Below are 14020 nucleotides of genomic sequence, written 5' to 3'. Positions count from 1 at the left end.
GGTTGTTTTTGAAAGGTAATTTGTTTTTTAGAGATGTTAAATTAGGATAAATGCCCATTATTGGTAATGGTAGAACATTAAGCCTTTGTAGAGACAGAAAGACTCACGATCCATGCATTCTGATTTGAGGACATTACTAAACCTTCCTCTAAGAATTTCAGAAAATGGAAAAAATCCATTTGTGAGTTCTCTAAGAGCAACGATGTTTCTTTTTTGGCCTCAGAAAAACTCCCATAATGCCTGTTACTGTGCCATACCTAGAGTAAGCACTCAGTAACACACAGATGAAATATGTTTTCCTGGAAGAACAAAATACTAGCCAGCATTGATTGAGCTCTTACTATCTATGAGCAAGGCACAGAGCTGGGTGCTTTACATGCAGTTCCATTACTTCTTGTGGCAACTCCCATTTCATAGATAAGGAGACTGAGCCTGAGAGAGGGTGGGTACCCCATTCCCATGGTGATGGGGACGGTGCTGCATGTGACAGAGCCAGGATCTAAAGCCCATATGCTTTTCAACATACTCTGTAACTACATACAGATGTATGGAAATGGAGATGTCTGAAGAACAAGTGGGTTTTTAGGAGGGGATGACTGATATTTATAGAAATTATTGGATTGTATTTGGGAAGATATAAGTCAAGAAGAGCTTTGAATAAAAATTAAATAGTACTTTAGAGAGGGGTCGAGGTGTTACAGATTAGAGAGGGCTCAATGCTCTCCATTCTGTCTGTGCTTTAGAATCAAGTAATGACTAGTATTTGTGACTGAGACTGGGAGCCTGCTGAGAGTTCGGGTTAAGAATGTATAGTGGGTTGAAGTGTCTCCCCGCAAAAAATATGCCCAAGTCCTAACCCCTAGAGCCTCAAGATGTAACCTTATTTGGAATTAGGGTCTTTGCAGATGTAATGAAGGTATGGGGCTTAGATGAGATCATCCAGGATCTGGATGGGCACTTAAATCCAAATGATGAATGTCCTTGTAAGAGATGGAAAGGAGAAGACAAATGGATACAGAGAGCAAAGCCTTGTGAAGACAGAGGCAGATATTGGAGTGATGTGTCCATAAGACAAGGAACACCAAGGACTGCCAGAGCCACTAGGAGCTGAGAGAAAGATATAGAACAAATTATCCCTCAGAAGTTCCAGGAGAAACCAACCTTGTCGATGCCTTGATTTTGGACTTCTGGCCTCCAGAACTGTGAAAGAATACATTTCTGTTGTCTTAAGCCACCAAGTCATGGCAATTTGTTATGGCGACCCGAAGCAACTAATGCAGAGTGCCTGTCAAGTTTGTTTCTGTGGATCCATTTTCTGTATCTCTCAGGTTTCTCCTAGGAGTTCATGGTGGATTTGCAGAGAAATGGTTTGATAAGAGGAAACTGAGCTGGACGTTCTGGTTTGAAAGCTAGAAATGGTCCCTTAATGTGGACTCTTAGTTGGTAGTTTTTATATTCTTGCTATGAAATTGTTGAAAATGACACTAAAAGTAAGACCATTAGCTTGAATTTCTCAACTCTTCATCTTGATTCTCCTTTTAATTCCTTTGTGACCCGACTTTAAACAATTTATTCAATATCAGTTTCCTGGTTGGTAAACCAGGACTGCAACATCAGCTTCTTTATTCAGCCATTGGCCAGAAAGAAAGAATCATCTTCATTAAAAAAAAAAAAAGTGAGATATGTTCAGCCTAAGGAGCACATGACAGCTGCTTTCCAATTCACCTCTCTCAGAGGTTGTTGCAAACTTATCCTTTGGTGTTAAAGAGTTAGTGATAGTCCCCATAAAGGGTTAATGCTCTGGCATCAAGCTCTTCTGGCACAGACTTATGATGCAACGTCTCAGTAGGCACCATCAGCAAGCCTGCCATGGAAACAAACTCTCAGAGCTCTTAAAAGATGCTCTGAGATATACCTTTAGTGTTGCTGCAGATTCAAAATATACATCATGGATCTATAATGAGAACTGGACCCCCTTTTCCCCATGGATAGGTCTATCTAGCCTATGCTGCACTAACAGGTTCCTGTGGGTGAGAAAATAGATATGAAAATCAAGCAGTCTCACTGCATTAGAGATTCTGGGCTGTCTGGTACTGTCCAGAATCATCTACCATTCTCATACCCTTCTATTTCCTGTTCCACTCTGTTGTTGTAGGGTTTAAATAGGGGTTATCTCTGCAGCATTTCATCTGTGCTACTTTTTGAAAACACCTGCTGTCTTTGCTAGGAAAAAGGAGAAATAGTCTGCTTTCAGCTGGTAAAGAAACAATGCTCCTCCTCCCTTTATTCATACTACAAAATATCCCTATTTTCCCATTCATTCAAATCTTTCATCAAATATTAATCAACAGCTTCTTTGAGCAGCCTCTTTTAGGTATTAATGAGATGGTGGTAATTATAACAGACAACGTCTCTCCTCATGGAGCATGTAGTCTGGGGGGTGGTAGAGAGACTAACAACACACAAATAACGAATAAGTGTATGATCATCCAGATGGTGATAATGGCTGTAAAAAAAACAGGCAGACTAGGTAGGCAGAGGGTGTCGGTAGATATATTAGTCAGCTTGGGCTGCCATAGCAAATACCATAGGCTGGGTGGCTAAACAATAGAAATTTATTTTCTCACAATTCTGGGGGCTGGAAAGTCCAAGATCTGGGTGCTGGCTAATTTGTTTCCCTCTGAGGGCTCTCTTCCTCTCTTCCTTGCCTTTTTCTGTGTCCTGGCATGGTGGGGAGGGCTGGGGATGGATGTGAAGAGCATCTAAACAATCTAAAGAAGATATGAACTTAGGGGGATGCAACTCAGTCCATAGCAGTGGGATGATGGAGGTTACTGTTTTATGTAGGATGGTCAGGATGATCTTCCCTGACACTTGATCTGAGAGCTAAAAGAAACTGGGAAATGAAACTTGTAGATAACCAGAGAACACGTTTCAGACACTAAAAAAAGGAGCAAAGGCAAAGTCCCCGAGATAAGAATATGCTTGGGGAGTTGGGGAAATAGCCAAGAGACCAGTGAGTCTGGAATGCAGTGAGACAGATAGAGTGCAGGAGATTGGACTCAGGAGAGGCTCAAGGGTTGGAACAGGTTGTGTGACACTTTGGGGATCATTGTAAAATCCTGAGTAGGGGAGTGACCTGATCTGGTCTGTTTTAGAAGGATCCCCCTGGCTTCATGTCAGGGAGCAATGGTAGAAGCAGAGGTTAGGGTGGCAGTGTGCACTTCTCTTTCTCACCCTGTGGCAGCGAGTCTCCAAACATGGTTTAGGACAACTTATACACATACGTCTCTTCTCACACCACGAGGTGGAGCTTATTTCCTCCTCTGGAATCTTGGCTATTGTTATGGTGGGCTCCAACCATGGGAATGTAGGGAAAATGATGTTCTTGAACTTTTGAGCCCCAATCTAAAGAAGATGAAACATTTTCACTTCCTGCCTTTTGAAACCCAGCTGTCATGCTGGGAGAAGCTCAAGGCGCATGGAGACACCACATGAAGAAGAGCCATGGGACTGTGGTTGACAGTCCACATGAGTTCCCAGACAGCAGCTGACACTGCCTCAGCTATGTGAGTGTGCCATCTTGGACCAGGTAAAACTGCTAAGTGGCTTCACTAAGTGACATCCCTGAATGGCTGTAGCCCCAGCTAATATCATATGGAGTTGAAGAGCCATCCAGCTGGGCCAGTCAACACACAGAATCAGAAGAAAGTAAAATAACTGTTGTTTTCTTCCTTCTACCCTTGCTCCTCGACACAAAGCCAGGGGTATCCTTCTAAAACTCAGACCAGATCATGTCAGTGCCCCACTCAGGGTCTTACAATGATCTCCAAAGTGTCATACAACCTGCTCCAACCCTTGAGCCTCTCCTGAGTCCAACCTCTTGCACTTTCTTCTTAGCTCAGGGCATTCCAGACTCATTGGTCTCCCGGCTGTTTCTCAAACTCTCCCAAGTTGTAGAGTGATTTGTTACATAGATAACTGAAACACCTCTCTCTCATTCTGCTTTCCCTCTTTCCTTCCTTCTTTCTTTACTTCCTTCCTTTTCATTTTCTTTCCCTTCCTTCTTTTTTCTTTCTCTTTTCCCCTGATCTTTGTTTCCTCTTCTCTCTTGTACACCATCATCTGTTCATTCCATCCACCTATATTAGGTGCACATAGAAAGAACACAGCCTGAATTCTTATGCCTAAGAAAATATTTCATAAGTGAGGAAAATAATAAGACAGAGAGAGAGAGAGAGAGAGAAGGGAGAGAGGTGACTTCCCATGTATCAGTGAATGGAAGGAGAAAGATTCTGGGGAAAATATAAACATTAAATAATGTATTTCTAATAATTCATGGTCTGAGGCCAAGCTGGCTATCTTAGATCCCACCCTGGGACTGTACACACGTATGACTTTCTGGAGGCTTGGGGATTGCACTGGCATGTCCCTTCCCTCCCTGGAGCAGAGAGTAGGACTCTGAGGCTGAGGACATCCATTGCTATTTCAAAACCTTGACTTTGGTTAACCAAAGAACCATTACCTGTGTATTAGTTTTCAATTTATATGTAATAAATTACCACAAACTTAGTGGCTTCAACCAATACCCATTTATTAGGTCACAGTTCTGCAGGTCAAAAGTCTAGGCACGATGTAGCTAGGTTTTCTGCTCAGGGTCACAAAGGCCAAAATCAAGGTGTCAGTCAAGTTGAGTTCTTGTCTGTGGGCTTCAGGAAAAGAATCGACTACCAAGTTCATTCGGGTTATTGGTGGGAGTCAGTTCCTTAGAGTTGTAGGATTAAAGTCTCATTTCCTTGTGGGCTTTCAGCCAGGGGCTGCACTCAGCTCCTACAAGCTGCCTGCATTCTTTGCCAAATGGCCTTCTCAACATCTTCAGGCTAGCAAGAGTGTATCCAATCCTTCCCCAGTTCTGAATCTCTGACTTCTTTTTCTACAATGAACTGGTGAAAACGCTCTGCTTTTAAGGACACTTGCCGGTAGCACTTGCGGCTACAGCATTTATTTGGAGATAACTTTGTCACAAAATATATCGCTTTCAGTATTATTTTCACATCGCTCTAGTATATCAATTTTGGGAACAAAAGGCATCATTCTATTTATGGCATTTTGTTTTTAGTAGTGGTATTTCCACTTAACAAAATATAGTAATTCTCGGTCACTGAAAATGTCAAATCCTAGAAAACATAGCATTCCTACGAGTGATGTTAACATCGTTCTTGAACAGTTGCTGGCTGAAGATTCATTGGATGAATCTGATTTTTCCGAAATAGATTATTCTGATGATTCACATGATTCTCATGTTAGTTCTGTTTAGAAATAATTCCAAGACACAGGAAGGGGAACATCACACACCGGGGCCTATTGTGGGGAGGGGGAGAGGGAGGGATAGGATTAGGAGATATACCTAATGTAAATGACGAGTTAATGGGTGCAGCACACCAACATGGCACATGTATACATATGTAACAAACCTGCATGTTGTGCACATGTACCCTAGAACTTAAAGGATAATAATAAAAAAAGATAACAAACTCTCAAAAAAAAATTCTAAGAACAGTTTTTATATTTTATTTTCACAATGAAAATCATTCATATTTGCTTCAGCCTCAAATAGTGTGTTTATGTAAAATTAAATGAGTGCTGACAGTGAGCTTCAGTGTTTGTTGTTTTTTTTTCTAAATGAGAAAACCATTAAAGAACTCATGGTATTATGACAGGCCCACCTAGATAATCTCCCTACCTTCAGGTCACCCACGCCATATAATATAATCTAGTCCTGGGAATAAGATCCATCACATCCACAATCCTGGGAATTATGCAAGTGGTGTATACTGGGGTTGTGGGAGAGGATGTTGGGGATCATCTTAGAATTGTGGCAGACAGGACCATAACTTGATCATTATTCATGTTTCGAAACACTTGGCTTTTTTTTTCTTTTTGGCGGAGTTTCGCTTTGTCGCCCAGGCTGGAGTACAGTAGTGTGATCTTGGCTCACTGCTACCTCCCCTCCCGGGTTCAAGCGATTCTCCTGCCTCAGCCTCCCAAGTAGCTGGGATTACAGGCATCTGTCACCACGCCCTGCTAATCTTTGTATTTTTAGTAGAGACAGGGGGATTCACCATGTTGATCAGGCTGGTCTCAAACACCTGACCTCGTGATCCACCCGCCTTGTCCTCCCAAAGTGCTGGGATCACAGGCATGAGCCACCGTGCCCAGCCTTTTTTGTTTTGTTTTGTTTTTAGACACAGTCTTGCTCTGTTGCCCATGCTGGAGCTCAGTGGCGCCACGATCTCTGCTCACTGCAACCTGTGCCTCCTGAGTTCAAGAGATTCCCCTGCCTCAGCCTCCTGGGTAGCTGGGATTAGAAGCATGTGCCACCACACCTGGCTAATTTCGTATTTTTAGTAGAAACGGGGTTTCACCATGTTGGCCAGGCTGATCTCAAACTCCTGACAGGTGATATGCCTGCCTCAGCCTCCCAAAGTGCTGGGATTATAGGCATGAGCCACTGTGCCCGGCACACTTGGCTGTTTATACAGAGCACAAAGTTCAGAGACTGGAGTAGAAGTTGATTTGAGTGAACTGAGATGCATTGAGACTTGTTTTTTGGCTGAAGGAGGAAAGACAAGGGCCTTGGCTTTGTTCTGTTTTTGTCAGTTCATGTCTGGTAGTGTGGGAAGACTGCCGCAAAATAGCTTAGCCATTGCTTCAGTTTCCACCACTGTCAATGGACTCTGAGCCCTTGTAGAGAAAAAGCTCACAGGTGTGAAGCAGAAAACAGCGGAGGAGTTCAGGGAAGATTTGTAAGACATTGATTCTCTAAGTACCACTCCAGGGTTCAGTGACAGGCTGTGGAGAGCCTCCACTGCCCTTCCAGGTCCCTTTGCATCCCTTGTGTGCCTATTTCAGCATTGGCCTCGAGTGTGGAAGTGCATTCCGCAGAAGAGAAGCAAGAGTGACCAGTGCTCCAGGCTCTCCTAACAGCAGAGGAATGGGAGAGTTCTGTCGTAATTCTGCCCTGGGGAGAGAAGTTGGAATGGCTTCTAAAAGAATAAAGATGTTTTGAAAATGGAAGTTTTACTTTTTAAAGAAATATCAATGGCATTTCATAATCTTAGCCAAGTATGAGAAAAATGTAATTAATTTATATTTTACCACCCATCATTCCCAGAAACGTTTTTATAGTTACCCTTCCTAGAAGTTCCAATGGCATGTTCTCAAGCTTATCTTCCTGTACTGCTGCTGATACGCATACCAAGAAATGTCTGTCTTTGTTTGGTTCAACTGATTGTATAAAGCCTTCTTGATTCTATTACTTAGAATTGTAGACTGCTGCTTTCTGGGTGCCAGGGACCTTTATGAAGAAGTTAATTTGTTATTTCCTGTTAAAGGATGTTCAGAAATCTGCAGAGAATAATAATCCAGTGTTGCATTTCCAGTAGTGTATATATCACACAAAAGTAGACAAGAATGATTTTTATGTTAATGATGTCTAAGGGTCCAAGGTTGAATTACGTGGCTATGTGAAACTTGCTTGTGGATAGTTCTTTCTAATGGCTTCAGTGACCATCATCTCTCCCTCTCTCCAATGTGAGGATAGGCTCTGCAATGTACTTTCATTGATAAATGAAAGGTGTCCTTTAGATGGGAATTTGAGGATGGGGGTGAAATCATGCCCATCCCCAAGCAAAATGCATATTGCATGGAGCATTGGCTTTCTCTCTGTTTCTCAAAATTTTCATGCTTACTCCCACCTCAGAGTCTTTGCACGTGCTGTTCCCTTTGCCTGAAATGCCCTTCCTCCAGATCTCCAAAGGGCTCAGTGACTTTTGTCATTCTGGTGGGTGCTCAGATGCTTCCTCCTCAAAGGGGCTGTCTTGGACCTTCCGCTCCACGGTCAGTCCCATTGCCCTATTTCATTTCCTTTCTTTTCTTCTTCTTCTTCTTTTTTTTTTTTTTCTTTTTCATACAGAGTCTCTGTCTGTTGCCCAGGCTGGAGTACAGTGGCATAATCTTGGTTCGCTGCAACTTCTGCTTCCCGGGTTCAAGTGATTCTCATGCCTCAACCTCTTGAGTAACTGGGATTACAGGTGCATACCACCATGCCCAGCTAATTTCTGTATTTTTAGTAGAGATGGGGTTTTGTCATGTTGGCCAGGCTGGTCTCAAACTCCTGGTCTCAAGTGAACCTCCCACCTCAGCCACGAAAGTGCTGGGATTACAGGCATGAGCCACCGTGCCTGGCCCCTATTTCATTTTGCTTATGACATTTATAACTATCTGACATTATTGTATTATAAGTATCCTTTTGTGTCTTAAGACTTCTAATATTATTTTTAGATAGTTGACTTAGGACCAAAACTGGGTACAAATAAATTGTTATATACCCCTAAATTTTAATTTTAGCCTTAAAAAATCAAGGCCAGGCCCCTGCCTTGGGTCTGACTAAATGGCTGCAGATCTTGCCGTGTTATCCTCAGCAGACAGGGCATAGGGATGGGGTTTCTGGGAAGGAAAGGGGAAAGGGAAAGAGAGATAGGGAATCAGGGACCACTAGCTCCATGTAATGGTGGGCGGTTACTTTCTCCATCTCCACCATCATTCTGCCTAGCCATGTGACCCTGGATCTTCCAGGGAATTATTCCTAGGGTTTGGGATTTAGTTGAGAGGAGGCTGTCCATCATCTCCGTGGAGAGAAAATTGACTAAGCTTCAGAATGAGCAGTTTTGCACTGTGCAGATAGCTGAGTGGAGTGGAGGGTGGCAAGGGAGTAACTATAAGAGCTTAAAATGTGTCTGGGGTCATCAGCAAGCACCAAGAGTGTTGTCTGCTTCTCACCTGGAAATGTTTGGAGGTGAGAAGCTTAATGGAGTAGACAGGCCGAAAAGATGAGTAAGGACTATAATCTGGTTTACTGGGGAGGATAGGCACTCCCTGTGGTCCGTAGAGGGCCTCAGGGGTTCTGGCTGCACAGGGCAAGGAGCACAGAGGTTCGAGGACAGCATAAGAGTTGCAGTCCTGACCAAGTGACTAGGGAGTTATCTCCACCTGGAAAGTGCTGGAAGGAACTCAGTGTCCCAAAACATGCCCATGGTTTATACCAAGGCCCTGTCATTGGCAGACAGTCTAGCAGATGCTTTTCCAATGAAGAAGTATGATGCAATAGCAACAGGAGGCCTCAGCACTTCACTATCAGCTAGAAGCTTTGTCTAAAGCAGGATGTCTGGTCAATTCTTGGCATGCCTTGATGACCATTTCATAGCAATCCTAGACATGGAAGGAATTCTAGATGTCTTAAGACGTGTGTACAAGATTTTACTGAAGCAGATGTTTTTTAAATGTGAAGAAAAGGTTCTAAACAGGAGTATGACTCAAGAGGGAAGGGCATTTCTCAAAGTGCATGAGGCAGAAAAGGAAGTCTCTAAAACAACCCAAATGGTTCCCCAGGGAGCTCTCCAGTGAGTGTACGCTTTAAAGGTCATGCACATAAAGTTAAAAGAGCAATAGATAACTAAAAATGAAAGCAAAAGGTGTCTTGTGAAAGCTAATGACTGGACTGAATTAATACCCATGCACGTGAAGGAAACCAAACGCATATTTACTCTCAGAACCGGAATATGAGCAAATATGGCCCAGAACAATGTTTTGGCAAGATGGCGCAACACTGGCAGGAGAAAGAGATGTCAGAGTTTCCTTCCTCTTATTTCCTTTCCATCTCCTCTTTCCACCTCGGGGCCAACGTACATCAAACTGGGTGAGTGTGCAAGAAGGATTATTGAACATAAACTTGAATTTGAATAAATGGTGACAACTGTCATGTTCCTGAATCAGAGATGATAAACCTTTGGTTTTTGCCAAAGTTATGTATAGAGTTAATACAAATTCCTATTAATATTTCCATGAAATTAATTTATATTTTATCACCCATTATTCCCAGAAACATTTTTATAATCACCCTTCCTAGAAGTTCCAATTGCATATTCACAAGCCATATATCTATATCTAATACCATATGTCTATATATAATATATTCCCCAAAGCTAATGTTCAAGAATGATCATAGCAGCACAGTTCATTATAGCTGAAAACTGAAAATAATCCAGTAGGATATATAAATAAATTGTGGATTCATACAATGGAATACTATACAGCAACTGCACGTTACAACATGGGTGAATTTCACAGACATAATGTGGTGTAAAATGAGCCAGACATGAAAGAGTACATACTGTATACCTCCATTTACATAAAGTTCAAAATCAGGCAAAACCAATCTAGGCTTTAGTTAGGATGGCAGGTACCCTTGGGAGATAAACACTGGAAAGGGCAGAAGGGATTCTTCTTTTGGGGAGATATTAAATTTGGGGAGGTATTAATTTTGTGAGAATTCAAGTGTGCACTTGTGATTTGTGTACTTCTCTGTATATATGGTATACTTCAATAAGACATTTATATAACTTACAAGTAAAGAAACATTTCCATGGGATTTTGTTTTGGAAGTTGACAAAACTCTTCTGAAGTTTATTTTTAAAATTATAAAGGTAAATGTGTATATTGTGGTTGTCCAAAGAAAGAGAGAGTGTAAGTAATTGGCCAAGTGATTATGGAGCCTGGCAAGTCCCAAGATCTGCAGATGGCAAATTGAGAGCCCATGTGGGAGTTCCAGCCCAAACATTGGCAGGCTTGAGACCCAGGCAGAGGTGATGTTTGGGTTTGAGTTTGGAGGCAGGAAAAACTGATGCCCCAGCGTAAAGGCAGTTGGGCAGCAGCTCCCCCTTGCTCTGCCTCGTGTGTCTTATTCAGGCCATCAGCTGAGGATGAGGCCCGCCCATGTTGAGGAGGGCCATCTACTTTACTTAGTCTATTGATTTACATGTTAATCTCATCCAAAACCAACCTCACAGACACACCCAGAATAATGTTTAACCAAATATCCATGCACCCTGTGACCCAGTCAAGTTGACACATAAAATAAAGCATCACAAGTCAACCCCTTGCCAACTTGGCACTCATACGCATCTCTTTAAATCATACTCATTCTCCAAATAAAGAACATAAATAACAAGGTCATAATTCCATCTAACGTGATACAACAATCCTGTGTACGAATAAAAATGCACTAACCACTTTTCCATCAGAGGATGCAAAGTCCTTGAGTGACAGTTACTCTTCTCCTTGATATCTAATAACTTAAATATGGGATAAATACAATGTAGAATTCACAGTACTTAAGTACTATGATATGAAGTCAGTAAGTCTTCTATTACATGATAAGGGAATAAGAGAGGGAAGAAAAAGTTGTCTGCTTAACACACACATGCATAAACACACAGATATACACACATATTCCTAACAAAATAAGAAAGAAATTTTCATAACAATTATAGTCTTCTTTTCTGTAACTGGTCATGTGGTCACGTATTTGTAACTGCCTGGTTCCACTACCTGTTGTATTATTCCCTTTGCCTTCAGCAAGCACCTCAGGGTGTCACAGATCTTCATTGGTGCAGTGACCCAAACCTTTATTCTTGGAGGGTCTGGATCATTACTAGTACTGCCTGGATTGGGTTGTTGTAGTTTTCCATTGACCTTAATCACAGGGCTTGGTAAAGCTAAGACACTCCACAAGAGATCCCCTATATTTCAGACGTACTCTTCTTCCTTACCTTGAAAGCCAGGATCAATCATTCCAGCCAACACAGTAACTCCCTTCTTTGCCTGTTGACTCAGAGGCATGAGGAGCCCAAAGTGGGCAGCAGTCTTCACTTCCAGATCAATGGAATCATTGTTTTGTCTCCTGGGTCTCCTGGTCAAAGCATTCCTCCCTCTGGAATCAAAACCTCTAGGCCAGCAAAACATAAAGTCATGGGAATAGGAAGCAAAGAGTTTGCTAGTGGGTCACTTAGGGGTAATAGTGAGTGGTGCCTCTCTCATTTCCACCCCTTGATTCCTGGACCTGTGAATCCTGGCTATGGAAGAAACAGCACTATATTTTGGACCTGGATTCAGAGCATTTACCTCCTTCTAGAGAACTTTGCCCCAGCCCTACAAGTTATTGCCACTTATTTGGTGCTGTAACTGAGTCTTCAATAGGCTTTTCTACCATGTCATCAAGTCAGCTTCTTTAGGATGATCGTGACCATTGTAAGTGAATTCCATGAGCATGAGCCATTGCCACATTTTATTTCTTGTGAAGTGAGTTCCTTGATTAGAAGTAATGCTGTGCGGAATACCATGACAGTGGACAATGCATTCTGTAAGTCCACAGACAGCGATTTGGCAGAAGCACTGCATACAGGAAAGGCAAATCCATATCAGACTAAACGTCTGTTCCAGTAAGAATGAAACTATCCTTCCCATGATGGAAGTGGCCCAATATAATCAACTTGCCACCAGGGGATTGGCTGATCACCCTGGGGAATGGTGCCTTATTGAGGGCTCAGTGTTGGCCTCTGCAGCTAGCAGATTGGGCACTTAGAAGTGGCCATAGCCAGGTTGGCCTTGGAGAGTGAAAATCCACATACTGGAGCCATGCATATTCTCCATCTCTCCATCTGTGTCCACTTTGTTCATGAGCCCACTGAGCGATGACAGGAGTGGCTGAGAGCAGAGGAAGACAAGTATCCACAGAACAGGTCATCCTTTCCACTTGATTATTGAAACCTTCCTCTGCTGAGGTCACCCTTTGGTAGGCATTCACAAGGAACACAAATATCTTCACTTTTTAAAAACAATTCAGAGAAATCTGTTCACACACCTCTTCCCCAAATTTCCTTGCCACCAATTTTCCAATCACATTCATTCTAAGTTGTTGGGCAATCTAGCCAAACCAAAGGCCTCAGTTCATGAATTGATATATAATCACATATCTGGCCATTTCTCCTTGCAAGCATAGTGAACAACCAGGCACACTACTCCAAGTTCTTCCCACTGGGAAGATTTCTCTTCCCCACTGTTCTGCAGGGATGTCCCAGGGAGGGGCTGCAGTGCTTCAGCTACTTACTTTCAGGTGATACCTGCAGAACCATCCATAAATCAGGCCCATTTTCCTTCCTTTTTCAAATGATTATAAGGAACTCCCCATTAGGCCATAGGTGCAGGCTGGGATAGAGAAGGCAGTGTAGCATGAGTGGAGTCGACATCATCATGTAACTTACTTGTGCCTTCAGGGTCTGTTCTTTCGTGATCACATATATACCATGCCATTTGATGATGGGGTATTGCTGTGCAAGCCCAACTTTAGGGCTTGGTGGGTCAGAGAATACCCAGTTCATGAAGGGCAGTCAGGCCAAATGATAACTAGGTGGCCCATAGTTAAGCATTCGATATCTACTAAGGCTCAGTAGCAGGCCAAGAGCTATTTCTCGAAAGGGGAATAGTTATCCACAGAGGATGATTCTAAAATTCTAAAGGCCTGTGCTACCCATAGGGACCTACAGAAGGCTCCAAACAGCATCCCTATCTGTCGTTGACACTCAACTACCACAGAATCTGCTGGGTCATATGACCTAAATGACAGAGCAACTTGTGCAGCAGTCTGGGTCTGTTGCCCAGCTTTCTCTTGTTCTGAGTTCCAACTAGCAGATTTTTAGAGCACTCAGTAAATGGACCACAGTAATACACCCATATGAGGAATATGTTGCCTTCAAAATTCAAAGAGGCCTACTAGGCATTGTGCTTCCTTTTTGGATGTAGGAGGAGCCAGATGCAACAACTTACCCTTCACCTTCATTAAGATATCCTGACATGCACTATACCACTGGACCCTTAGACATTTTACCAAGGTAAAAGGACCTGAATTTTTGTCTGATTTATTTCCAATCCTCTGACACAAAAATGCCTCACCAATAAATCTAAAGTAGTTGTTTCTTCTTGGTCACTAGGTTTAATCAACATGATGTCATCAATGTAATGGACCAATGTGATATCTTGTGGAAGGGAAAAGTGATTAAGATTCATATAAACTAAATTATGACATAGGGCTGGAGAGCTGATCTACCCCTGAGATAGGAAGGTA

This window comes from Macaca thibetana, chromosome 12 (assembly GCF_024542745.1).
Source record: "Macaca thibetana thibetana isolate TM-01 chromosome 12, ASM2454274v1, whole genome shotgun sequence".
Lineage (NCBI taxonomy): Eukaryota > Metazoa > Chordata > Mammalia > Primates > Cercopithecidae > Macaca > Macaca thibetana.
This window is presented reverse-complemented; position numbering follows the sequence as displayed.